The sequence below is a fragment of the Pelodiscus sinensis genome, chromosome 2, assembly GCF_052426305.1.
Source record: "Pelodiscus sinensis isolate ZL-2025 chromosome 2, ASM5242630v1, whole genome shotgun sequence".
In the NCBI taxonomy this organism is placed as follows: domain Eukaryota; kingdom Metazoa; phylum Chordata; order Testudines; family Trionychidae; genus Pelodiscus; species Pelodiscus sinensis.
Genome location: NC_143053.1, coordinates 43,124,525 through 43,137,830, shown reverse-complemented (window position 1 = coordinate 43,137,830; position 13,306 = coordinate 43,124,525). Strand labels below are relative to the sequence as shown.

Genomic DNA, 13,306 nt, shown 5'->3' with positions numbered 1-13,306 from the left:
TTTCCTAACTGTGGTAGAGCGCTAGATGGAGCGCACGTTCCCATCTTGGCCCCAGACCACCTTGCCAATGAGTACATAAACTGCAAGAGGTAATTCTCCATGGTGCTGCAGGTGCTGGAGGAACACAAGGGACGTTTCACTGACATCAACATGAGATGGTCAGGAAAGGTGACACGCACATCTTCAGAAATGCCATTTATAATCCTTTATGATCCAGTCTGCTCCTTGATTCCATGGCTCAAGAAGCTGTACACCAGCCGCCTGGACCCCAGTAAGGAGTGTCTCAACTGCAGGCTGAGCAAGTGTAGAATGGTGGTTGAATATGCTTTTGGACATTTGAAGGATAGATTCAGGACTCTCATGACTAGGTTGAACCTCAGTGAATGTAACTTTCCCTTTGTGGTGTCAGCCTGTTGTGTGCGCCATAATTTTTGTGAGAGTATGAGGGGAAGTTATCTGGCAGGGTGGGAAGCTGAGGCAGAACGCCTAGCTAGAGACTTTGAGCAGCCAGGCACCAGGATGATAAGTAGAACACAGGCAGGGGCAGCACAAAGCAGAGAGGCTTTGAAGGACAGTTTTATTAATGGCCAGTTTTGAGACTCATGCACGTTGCTCTCAACACGATGCTCCAGCATCCCCTGTGTTAACTTTAATCCTCCACCCTACCCCTGCAGTACAACAATACAGAGCCTGTTGTTCAGAGATTATGCACTTTTATTTAGGGAAAATAACAGGAAACCCAAAGGGGGAAAGGGGTCAGAAACACATGAAGGACAGCCTTTTTCCTCCTGAGGTCCTGGAGATTAAGGTTGAGTCTCCTCGCCCCATGTCCTGGAGCCCTGGTGGATCCAGGGAACCCTGGGGGTGGATCCTACAGAGCTGGGGGAAAAGGAAAGTTATTTTGCTTGGGGTGGATGGGGTTCTGGGAGGAGTCCTTCTCCAGCCATGCAGCCAGGTACTCCATCACTGTCATCAGGGAGACAAAGATGCTGTCCTGTTGCCTCGCCTGCAGCTCCCTGCAAGCTCTTCTCTCCTGGCATTCTGTGATCCTGTCCCGATGCTGTGCCCCGCATCTCCTCCTCCTCATTCATGCCATCCATTTGATCCTTGAAAATATCCTCCCTTGTCCATTTTTACCTGCGGATCTGTGCCAGGTGGATAGATGTTGGAGCCATGGAAGTGCACAGCAACCTGGCTGCTGTTCCTGCTGTAATGAAAAGTTACAAGGGCACATATTACAGGAGATACATTGTATTAAACCTACCCCAAATCTGTTATAGTGAAGGTCTCTGTAAAGATGATAGAGATGTGTTCTGTGTAAGCCAAATGTTTGCTTTAAAGCGGCCACTGTACCAGAAGGTACACAGGGTTCTCAGGGAATTATCTGGACTCATGCAGTTTGGAAGCCCGCAGGCATGGTAAAGGGCTTGCAAGGGCAGGAGCCTGCAGGCAGGAGTGGAGGACAGGTCCGGCCATGCCAGAGAGACAGGGTGATATCCAGCACATACAACTTCCCAAGACAGTGCTTCTTTCCTAGCACTGAGAGGAGGTGTCTGGGAAGGGATCTGTGTCTAGCACATTCAGCTTCTCAGGGAGAGTGCTAATAGTTTCCTCTCCTCTTTCATCCAGGTTGCCACGAGAGATATCAATCTTCTCTGAATCACACAGAACTATCAGGAGTGGATACTGACTGAATGTTGTCAGAAACCTGGGCCTTGTGCTGCACTGCTTTGTGATTCAATGATGTCAGGTCACTTACTGGTGGCTTGGAGTGGGCAGGTGTCCTACTGTGGAGGACAGAATAAGGCTGCCTCCCTCAAAACCTTGTGAGAAGGATAAAAGAGTTCCTATGTGAGAGCCCCATGTAGTGTGGGCACAGAGCATACCACATATCATACCCAACTGCCTTAACCCACATGTAGCAAGAAAAAAATCTGTGAACTCACCAGAAGTGCCCTCCCTGGGGTCGGTGCTCAACTGGGAGACATCCTGGGAGGAGGGGAATGGTTCCAGTATAATAAATAGTTCTTGGCTCTCACAGATCACTGACTGGTCATTCTCCTTCTCCTCCCCCTGCTTCCCCACCACACTGCCCTCCACACTGATGCCAGGAGTGTCTTGGACAGACTCTGTGGTCAGGCTTGGGAAGCTGGTCATCACCCTTCCCCACAATCACATCCAGCTGTTGGCAGAACTGGCATGTGTGTGGTGCTGCACCAGACCTTCCATTCTCCTCCCTTGCCTTGTGGTAGGGCTGCCTCAGCTTCTTTATTTTGACTCTGCACTGATGGGAGTCCCTGGAATATCCTTTGGCCAGCAGGCAATTTATGATCTTCGCATAAATGACTCATTTTGTTTTCTGGTTTGGCGCTCAGAGAGAATGGATTCCTCTCCCAATGCCTCAGTGAGGTCCCAGATCTCCCAGACACTCCACAGTGGTGCTCTTTTACAAACTGGAGCCCATGGGTCTTGAAGTATTTGAAATTATTGAAGTATTAGAAATCATGGCCACGTGTGCTGCAGTGTGGTATGCTGCTCACTCTGAAATGTGTTTGCAACACTGGCCACAGAGGAAATGAAATTCAGACTTTCTTGGGGCTTTTCCTATTAACCTATAGAGCAGTAGAGGCACAAATTTTGACCAGAGTAGTCAGACTGGGGGATTGTTGGATGCCTCCTGGAAGTCTATAGCCTTGACTTTCACCAACACTGCATCTACACTATCATAAACTCAACCAGGCAAGGTCAGGAATAGTATTATTCCCCATGAAATCAGGAGTAACCAACATTGATTTCAGTGTCTCTTAAGGTCAGAGACAGGCTTTGTAGTGTGGACTCGTCATTTAGAAAATTGACCATATGCAGTTAAATTCAGTGTAAACTCCTAGTGTAGACCAGGCCTTAGGATCAGCAGAATCTTTGGTCTGCATCAGATGAAAATGTTATAGCTATAAAGTTGAGAACTGAAATCTTGCACTAAGCACTTCATTGTTAGTTTGCAACCTCCCTGGCTCCATTAAAAATATGCCTACATGATGTAGCTTTAGATCCGTTAGTCAGACATGTGGCCTCATGAGACTTGGTTTGCTTGAGAATAAGATGTTAGATCTGACAATCTATTTTCTAATGATGTGTAGAAGATTATATATGCACATCGTGGACTATCCAATATTAAAAAGCAAAACTGTGTATTTTGTAGGTTTTGACATCATTGCCACTTCTGTGAAAGTATGCCATTCCCAGTGAAAGATTATCTCAAATCAAGCTGGGTTGTGTGTATCCAGTGCAAAGTCAAGCAGACTTTGAGCAGTGCACCATCAGCCTTTCAAACAGTTTGCATCCGTTTGCCATCCATCCACTTCTTGGCACCAGTACAAAATGGGGGCATCCCTATATCCATTAGATGGCAGAAAAATGCCAGTGCAGAGAAAGAGCAGTACATACTTTTGCAAGATCTTCCCTATCTTTTAAAAAAAAAAGAACATCATGCACCAGCCATTGATGACAACGTACATCCAGAAAGAGAAAAGAAAATAACCACACAAAAATACAACCCAACCTTCTTAAGGCAGCAACAGGCTTGTTACTAGCATCACCAGCCTACAGGTCAGGAAAGGTATGTCTTTGTACCCCAGCTTGCCCACTGTATCTACATATCATAGGACAGAAATTGGCCATTACATGCACTATACATATGCATATGCTTCCCAACATTTGGCATATTTTACAAAGAAAACACTGTTTAAAATAAGGGGGAGGATAGTTTCAAAAAAATGAAAATACTATATTCAATGGTAAAATATTTCACAAATGTATCACTCACCAGTTTCATAATTTCAACCTATTTTAAGAAACTTAAAACTCTGCATGAGATAGGGTTGCCAAACCTCCAGGACTGGCCTGGAGTCTCCCAGAATCAGCACCAATCTCCTAGTGACTATTGAAACAATCCTGGAGATTGAATAGGATATTTTAAGAAAATAACATTATGTCATGTGAGGGGGGAAGTCTTCCAGAATAACTTCAGTCAGAGTTGACAATCCTAGCATGAGAGGATTTCCCCTGCCTTAATAACCTAAACTGCATTACTGTTAACAAGAAATAAGAAACATAAACCTTCCAACTATGCTTGTGAAATTTCCCCGGCTTTTCTTAATTCAGTTTACAGTATCTCTACCAAAGACACACCAAAATAGTTTTGTTTAAGGATAGGCCAAGCATCCCAGGCAACGTGCTCAGATTTCTCTATGTATTTCCCCATTCCTAACCTGGGGTGATCAGAGAGCTAGTGTGAAAAATCAGAACTGGGGTCAGGGGGGAATAAGTACCAATTTAAGATCCAAAGATCCAAATAGTGGGACTATCCCTATAAAATCAGGACATCTATTCATCCTATGCTGAACAGCACATCTGAGTCACAAAGCCTTGATTTGTCCTTCCAAAATTATGACCACCCTCCAACCCCTATACACATACATTGTTATTATTTGCAACTCCAAGTCTCCTTAGACAAAGTAGTGGAGTCTGGGTAGGAAACAGAAAGAATAGCAAAATGATGCTCAAGGCAAACTGGATTTGTTTGTTTACATGTAGCAAAGTCATTTTATGGACAAGGAGAGAAAATTCATGATTCTAGGTTTATTGCTGTTATTAATAATGATCATTAAGAGATAATAAAAATATGAGCATTTAGACCTCCTGATTACACTGGCTACTAAGTGTTAACTGGCAAAAAGAAAAACTAGAACATATGCATTATTATGTTAAAGTGTAATTAAGTAGAAACTAATTAACCCAGAAGCACTGGAAAATAATTTCTCTCCTACTGTAAATATGTTCAGGAGTAATATCATACTTATACCCTATGTACACAAAGAGATGGTTATCTCACAACAGCTGTGAATTGAGTCAACAAGGCAACTTCTTTGCTGCCTCAGAGTTCCATGCAGATATAAACGATTTCTGAGCAAGAGTAAAATATTAAGTTTTTCTTAATATTTTCCATTCTGTGTCTATCTGAGTGGGAGAAGGGAGTGTAAAAATCATCATGAGGTAAGGAATTTGTGTTACAGAAGTAGTGCATTATAGGCTTTACTTGCGTTATTTCTAGATTCTGCCTTGTCAATTGCATCAGAAAGCTGGCCAAACAGAATTGTAATGGATGATGAGAATGTTGTCATTTACAGGCAGTCCCCGACTTACGCAGATCCGACTTACGTCGGATCCGCACTTACGAACGGGACTTTCTCGCCCCGGAGATCGAGGTGGCGGATTGCTACCTGCGAGCTCCGGGGCGAGAAAGCCCCGTTCGTAAGCTGCTCCGGTGCCCCTGGTCTGCTGGAGACCATCTCCAGCAGACCAGGGGCACCGGGCGGGTTCCCGCGCTTCTGAGGCTTTGCCAGAGCAAAGGCTCAGAAGCGTGGGGAACCGCCGCTGCTGCCGCTTCAGTCCCGGTGCCTGTGGTCTGCTGGGGACCGTCCCCAGCAGACCACAGTCACCGGGACTGAAGCGGCAGCAGTGGCGGTTCCCCGCGCAAAGCCTCAGAGGCGCGGGACCCCCCCGCAGCTGCGGCTTCAGTCCCGGTGCCTGTGGTCAGAATGATTGTCTGTTTTTAGGGGTAGATTTATATAGAGGCTCTTTCCCTCAGCTGGTTCTTGCACAGCATAATCCATATGGATAAGTGAGAGACATAGGAGAAGAATTTCACTCATGAAAATGGCATTTCAAAGAAAGTTATTCCTAAACTTCAAAGCAGAATAGAGGATTCAGGAAAGTTTTATTTTTATTTTAGAAGTACATACAAATGATGGAGAAAAAGAAAGCAGCAAAGAATAGTTTTGTTTTTTTCTGGGTGTACATAATGGAAAAGGAAACCTTACAATTTACTGGTGTTCACAGCACAAGTTTTTATTGCCATGGCATTGTTTCTCACTTCCTAGAAAATCTCTTCATTCTCTAAGGTTGTTTGAGTTGTAGCTTATTGTAGCTTATTATTTTACACACACACACACACACACACACACACACACACACAGAGTTATTTTTAGGGTTACCCTCATTTTTTTTGAAGCGTTGAGGTGGGTAAAATATTCCTTATGCAAAATGTAATGAAATGAAAAATGACCGAAAATTCAATTGTTGCTTGCAGTGTTGTTGTAGCCACGTTGGTCACAGGATATGAGAAAGGTGAAGTAGTTTAGATATTATCTTTAATTTTACCAACTCCTTTTGATGGAAGAGACAAGTCTGTCAGCCCTGAAAACAAACTCTGTGAAGTCTGTCTCTTCCCTTAACAGAAATTAGTCCAATTAAAGATATTAGCTCACCCCGCTTGTCTCCCTGGAAATTCACTGTTTTACACATTTCATTATGGACCCAAAAACTAACCCATTTTTGCTGAAACTTCAATAAAGAAATGAAAGTGTTTTGATCAAACCTGGTTTAATTTTCCAGTTTGCTAACAAAAATAGATGATAGATGGTCTGTTTTTGAGTGAACAAGACTTTCAAAATAAAATACAGGCATTTGCCTTGAATATTTTTCATGCACAAAATAACCATTTAACCAAAATTACAGATTAAGGTAAAAAAGAGCAGCCAAAAAGCATAGAAAATTAAATAGTGAACATTTTCATGTGAGATTCTGAACCAAAAAAATACCAAACGGATCAAATGATATGTAATGAATAGTTAAATTTATATTCTCTGAAAAATTGACAGGAAGCATGATTTTTATATATATAATTGATATCTTTGAAACTCTTTATACAAAGTACATGGTCTGTGAAAGTACAAGCTTTTCCACTTGCTTCTAGAGGGACCATATAAAAAGAGATTCACTCCCTGCAATACGTTTGTGGGGTTTACAAGTTTTAAGAATGATGGAAGCTGTGTGGGACCACGGCACCTTTAAGATTTTGACCATCTTGAGCTCACTGATCTACAAAAAGACTTGTCCTCTGCCTGCAAGCAGTTGTGGCTGGAGCTGGGCAGGAAACTGGGTATGAAAGTGTTGGATGTAGTTTTGGACATCGCTTTTCAACATGAGACTTTTCTCCCTGAGCTAATTTGCTTAATTTTTTGTGGTTTCTTTCTTGTTATTATTCTGATCCAATTAAAGTCACTGAAGTTCATTATGAAGGCATATTTGATTTACAATAATTTTCAGAGATATAACATTCAATTCTTGGCCTCTCCGCTGAGACAGACATCAGTGGTGCCAAAACTGCCAGTTTTATTTGTTTGTCTTTTGACATGGACATCTGTTCCCTAGGAACTAGACTGAGTCTACCGTACTCATTTTATGTATGTCTCTGTGCTTTCAAAAATTCAAGAATATTATTGCCTATTAATAAAGAAAATGAAGCAACTAAATTACCATGCAGCATTGTAATATAATACCACAAAGTGAAATGGAAAATGTTTAAGAGGGTTAAAATTGGTTATAACTGATTAATTTTGCTGATTGAGAGCCTGGTGCTGCAACTACCCATATGAATAATCCCAACAAAGTCACCAAGCACTTTTTTTGCTGTATTGAGGCCTAGTTCTGTTAGCTGATGAAATTTCAGGTGAACAAAATTGTTGGACATAGTCTTTATCAAGGCTGTAAATAGAAATCATTTTATTATTATGTTTTTAAAAGTTACTAAATATTGAGGACAATTTTCTTAGTGAAGAACCAACCAAAAAGATTAATAATATCTATATTAAGACTCAATGCTCTGTTATACTTGTAGCCATCTGAATATTATAACATCTTTTATTGGTAGGAAGGACTTGGTTTTAGCATATTGTGAGCTCCTGTGTCTGATGTGGCTGGTGATGCAGCCATTTTGCTGATAGATATTACGCATCTAACTTGCATGAATAACATATAGTTTTATTAGGCATATTGGAAGTGAGTGTTTTGCACTGTGATCATTTTTTCAGGCATGATGAAGAGTCCCATCCACCCTAATCAACTTTGCATAGCCATAGCTCAACTTCCAATGTTGTGTCTCATCAGTGCAAGTGTCAGTCACTGGACACTGCATTGCCCACAGCCCTATGTCCTCATTTCTTCATGGCGGGATGCATGTTGTTCTTTCAGGACAATTTCTTTTCGCCTGCTTTCCCAGCTTGCCTGGCCATGACAGGTCTGCCCCGGTTATGGCATTTACCATATGGCTAAGCTTGGCTCCACCCTATCTTTTAATAATTCCATCTCACTGACCATCCATGTTGCATTACTTTCACTGAGGGCATTTTAGAATCCAGAACCAAACTATTGATTCTGACTAGTTTATCCATGTTAAATCTGAAAATATTAGCATCCCTTTTCACTCACTGAGAGCCCTTGATATGACCTTGGTGTGCTATGTCTCATTTCATATATTTTTGTGATGTGAACCAATACAGTGCTGTGATAGCTAAAGCTATTAAAGTCATGGTTTGAATGAAATAAACAAATTTTGATGTGCCTACTTAATAGCCTACCAGATAGTCAGTCTCTCTCTGTGTGTGTGTGTGTGTGTGCGCATGTGTATAAGGAGGAAATAACTAGAAGATGCAAATGTCTAGTAAAAGGGAAATAAATAATACTGTATCCAGAACAGGCTAGAAAAAGGTATAGGTATCTTGCTGTTCTGGGAGATCAGGTGGATTTGTATTTCAAATTAAAAAGTATATTGGGCAAACTATTTCCAAAACAATTTTTTTTCATTGAAAGCTTTGTCAATTTTGAATTTTTGAAACAAGAGTCAATTGTAGAAAATTCTTAAGTTGTTCAAAAAAAATATTGCACTATTTTTTTCATGGTTAAAATGGCCGTGAAAATTGTGTGTCAGATGTTTGCATTATTTTTTAAAAGTTCACGCCATCCTGGTTAAATATTATCAGTTACACTAGACACACGTGGCATGATTTTCCGGAAATGTTTTTAACGGAAAAGTTTTCTGTTAAAAGCATTTTCGGAACAGAGCGTCTAGATTGGCACGGACGCTTTTCCGCAAAAGCACTTTTTGCGGAAAAGCATCCATGCCAATCTAGATGTGCTTTTCTGCAAAAAAGCCCCGATTGCCATTTTTGTGATGCCAAATCTGTGTGGCTTTTCACAGGGGCTGTAAAAACACTGTCTCCAGGACAGAGCTGGCACTAGGCATAAGCCGACAAAACAATTGCTCAGGGCCCTCAAGCAGCTAAAGTGGGGCCTCCATTTGCTTTTTATTATTATTATTATTATTATTATTATTAATTTCATAGGAACTTGCCTTCTTTAGTATTGAGTGGGGAGAGCCGCCAAAACATTCCTGCTTAAGGCCCCCAAAGTGCTAGCACCACCACTGCGATCCCTCTGCCTAATTCCAAGGCCCTGGTCCAAAGTATGGAGGAGATGAATATCCCAAAGAAACAGTTAAAAATTCTTAACACTGGCAAAATATATTTATCCCTCTCCACGTTCTGGGGATCTCTAAATCATTTTTAAAGATCAGTAACTCCTGCGACATGACTTCACCACCCTCAGCCCCTCCATGCAGTTGTGTCTGCCGAGTCCTGTCAGGGATCTGTATAGCAGCTGCATTGGAGGACTGGGCTGGGGGTGGTACAGCTGCGAGTGTGGGGTCACCCAGTGGCCCCACATTCTCCTCCTTTCCCCTCAGTGGGAGGAGGACAAAGCAACCCCACCTCCAGGTAAAGTAAGGGATGGATCATGGGAAGAGGACGTGGAGAGTGAGAGGCATGGTGGGTCATGAGCCCTCCCCCTTAGCTAGTGTCTTCCCCTTTGTGTCCCTCCTATGAGGGCAGTGTACCAGCAAGAAATGAATTCTACTTGCACTACTGCATACAAGGGAAACGATTAGGCACCTTTCAATAGACATTCAATATTTCATAGGCATTACGAATAGACCAACCTATAATGCAACCAGAACTATAGAGACACAAGATGGGTGAGGTAATAATCTTATTGGGCCAATTTCTGTAGGTGAAAGAGACAAACTTTTGTGCTATTCAGAGCTCTTCCACAGAACTATAAGAATACATGATGATAGGTTCAGTCCACATTATGCAATTCAATTATATGCATTTATCTTATTAAGTACATAAGAATCATGTCATTGTTATCCGGCACCTTTTGATTGCATGTGCTGCTGTTCTGGTTTGTTGCATAACGCTAATTGCATACTTTGGTTGGCTGCATACAAAATTGAGGTCTAAATGCTGCTCTGTACAGTATAATCCCGCTGGATAAGTGAATAATCAGTATATCCACTGGACTGTATCCATTCACCAATATTTTGTGAACAGCTGTGTGTACATGTACAAGACAAAAACTGTTATTGGTGTGTATAAAATGTGGTTCTAACTCAAAAACCTCCACTGGACTAGTAAAAACACAGAAAACAGTAAATGAGAGAACATGCAGCAATCCTCTGGTAGAGTCAATGCAAGCTTCCCACACCAACCCACCTCAACACCCACAGGGCTTTCTCCCCAGCCAAACAATCCAGAGCTTTTCTGCTAAAACTGCCAAAAAGCCAGTCAGTTCTGATGATGATTTTCATAATTAATCCTCAGGGAGCCTTATTACCAATCCTCAAAGTCAAGCTGTGCCCCATTAAGGCCTTTCCTGAATGGCCATTGTTCCTATCAAAGTCCCAAATGAGACAAAATTGTAAATAAGGAGGAAAAGGAAGTGATGCTGGCCAGTTTATAACTGAATGAAAACAGAAAGTGAGACATTTGACCATATAAGGAGAAAATGTAGACAAAACCCTCCCTGGTATCCCAGATCTTGTCCTTCTCCCCCATGCCTTTCACATTCCTGAGAGGCATGCCATATGCCAGAAAATGCTACAGCTGTTACTAAAAAGTGTTGCAATACATATTGATCAGGTAGTTATCATTACTAGATTGTATATCCTGTGACTATCAGTCACAAATAGAGATTTGGATGCAAGTGGTGAATGCATTGTTGAATTAAACTATATTTTAGCTAAAGATTGATTATTATTCTTCTATGACCTGATCTAAAGTCCACTGTAGTCCAAGAGAGTCTTTCCATTGACTTGAATGAGCTTTGGAACAGGATTGTAACAAACATTATAGACACAAATGTTTAAGATCTATATTATAGCCATGAGTTTATCATTTTATTTTATTATTTTAATGTATAACATGTTAAACGTTGACTGTCCTCAAGGAAATCACTTATGTAGAAACCACTACTAGTGACTAAATCTATTAGCAATGCTCTACAGAGAAAAAAGGGGAGGATATAGTGTAGGATACTTAAAAATGTTCTTATCACTAAGGCCAACAGCTTGGCAGTATTCAAAAGAGAGGATTAAACATTTCTATAGAAAATGAAAATATCCATAGTTACATTAGATAGGATAAAATATTTAAGAGACATAAACCTCATGTTCATGGCACAAGGCAACCCCTAACTGCAGGAGTATAGGATGAAATTTTCCCTATGGCTAGTTTATTACAAAATTACAATGCAGGATTTCTTGTACCTCTGAAATCTCCAGTACAAGCCACTGTACTAGACAAATCTCTGATCTGAGCCAGTATGATAATCCCTCATGTTTCTATAATTAGGACTAGTTGAATGTGTTAAAATTATCTGTAAATATTCATTAAAAAAACCTTCCATTTGTTTCAGCTTTTATCACATCTCTTGAGGTCTATTTCAACCAGTATTATAAAACATACATTTTTTAGCAGGAATTTTCATCACAATGATGAGTTTTAAGTTATAGTTGGTGAATACATGCTAAAAACTCATTTTTAATTCCTAATCACATTGGCAATCTTAGTCAAAAATTTCCACTCACCCACGAAAGGTAGAAAAAACAAACTTATTTGTTCAATCAAAACAAAGCAACACCTCATTTTTCAGATATTGAATACTCTTCGGTGGGGACAGGCAAAATATGGCCTGCAGACTGAATCCAGCCTGCCAAGCCCAGCAGGAACCTCAGAGAGGGTCCTTGCCTGTTCTGCCCCTGCACCACTCAGAAAAGCCAGCTGCAGGGATATGTGCATCTCTGAACACTGCGAGCCCAGGGGAAGGGGAAGAAGATGCTTCTCACACTGTCCCCACCCACAATACACTCTCGTAGCTCCCACTGGCCAGTTTCCGGCCAATAGGAGCTGCTTGTTTGAAGGACAGGCTTCACGCAAAGTACCCCTCCTGCCCCCCAGGCTCACAGTGTTCAGAGAAGCACATGTGTCCCCTACAGCTGACTGTTCTGAGAAGCCTGTAGTGGCATGGAAGGCAGGAAGCCTGGCTGAGGAATCTTCTCGGCTGCTGGCCAGGAGTCAACCCAGGTAAATGTCTCCTGGGCAGAGCCTGCCTCTGGCACCCCAACCTAACGTTCTCCCCAACTCTGTCCCCTTCCTGCACCTCTATCCCATGTAACCCAAACACTCTGCACCCCTGCTCCTGCACACATGCCCCCTCTCAGAGCCTGCAGCCCAATCTCCTACCCAGGTCATAACTCCTTCCTTACCCAAACTCCTTCCAAGATCCCACTCCTCCTTCTAGTCCCTTACCCCAAGTGCCCTTCTGCACCCAACTCCATCCCAGACCCTGTACCTCCTCCATTCATAATTTGGAAGAGTGCAACCCGTGACCACTTAAATTCTTGGAGTGGCCCCCATAAAAAATTATTGTCCACTTCTGCTCTTGGAGAATTACTGGTGAACAGAACAAGAATTACTTGTAAAAATTGGTACAACATTTTGAATAAGACTATATTTAAGAAAATTGTAAACTGCACGGACACCTTTGAAATCAGAAAAAAATAGATTACATTTGTCAAATTATTTGCTAGGAATTGTTTGCTGTGTTGTGCTTATGATGCTCAAAAATACACTGATATTTAGCTTTATTGCACTAAAGAATTAACATTCATTATATTAGCAGTTAAGTTAATTTTGCTGAACTGGGAAGGCTGTTTACAGTTATGCCCAAGCCACAATTAAATATTGATAATTGAATTCCACATAGCAAAAAATTAGAGAAAAATATGAATTTACACTCTGTAAATCTGATTTGTTTTCATATTATTCTCGTTTTTACAGATCACTGTAGCCATAAACTGTTCTCTTAGGGCTCATCTTCAAGTCCCTGCAGTTTAGATTATGGATGTACAAACCACAGTACATATTACCATGCGGTGCTGTAACTCTGTTATGTGGACATTACAGGTGCAAACTTAAAAGGTACCTTAACCTCGTTAAACAGAATATGTTAATACAAACGAGCACCTTTTAATTCATGCCTTCAGTGTCCACATAGGGGAGTTATGGTGCAG

At 41.4% G+C, this 13,306-nt stretch overlaps 1 long non-coding RNA gene across 1 annotated transcript in view; it reads right to left on the bottom strand.

Annotated features, from left to right (window-relative positions):
• Window positions 1-699: 699 nt before the first annotated feature.
• Window positions 700-13,306, bottom strand: part of LOC112545137 (uncharacterized) — a 70,551-nt gene continuing 57,944 nt past the window's right edge. Inside the window, exon 3 of the long non-coding RNA XR_012900912.2 lies at window positions 700-1,207. This is a non-coding gene — a long non-coding RNA (uncharacterized LOC112545137). The remainder of the gene's footprint in view (window positions 1,208-13,306) is intronic.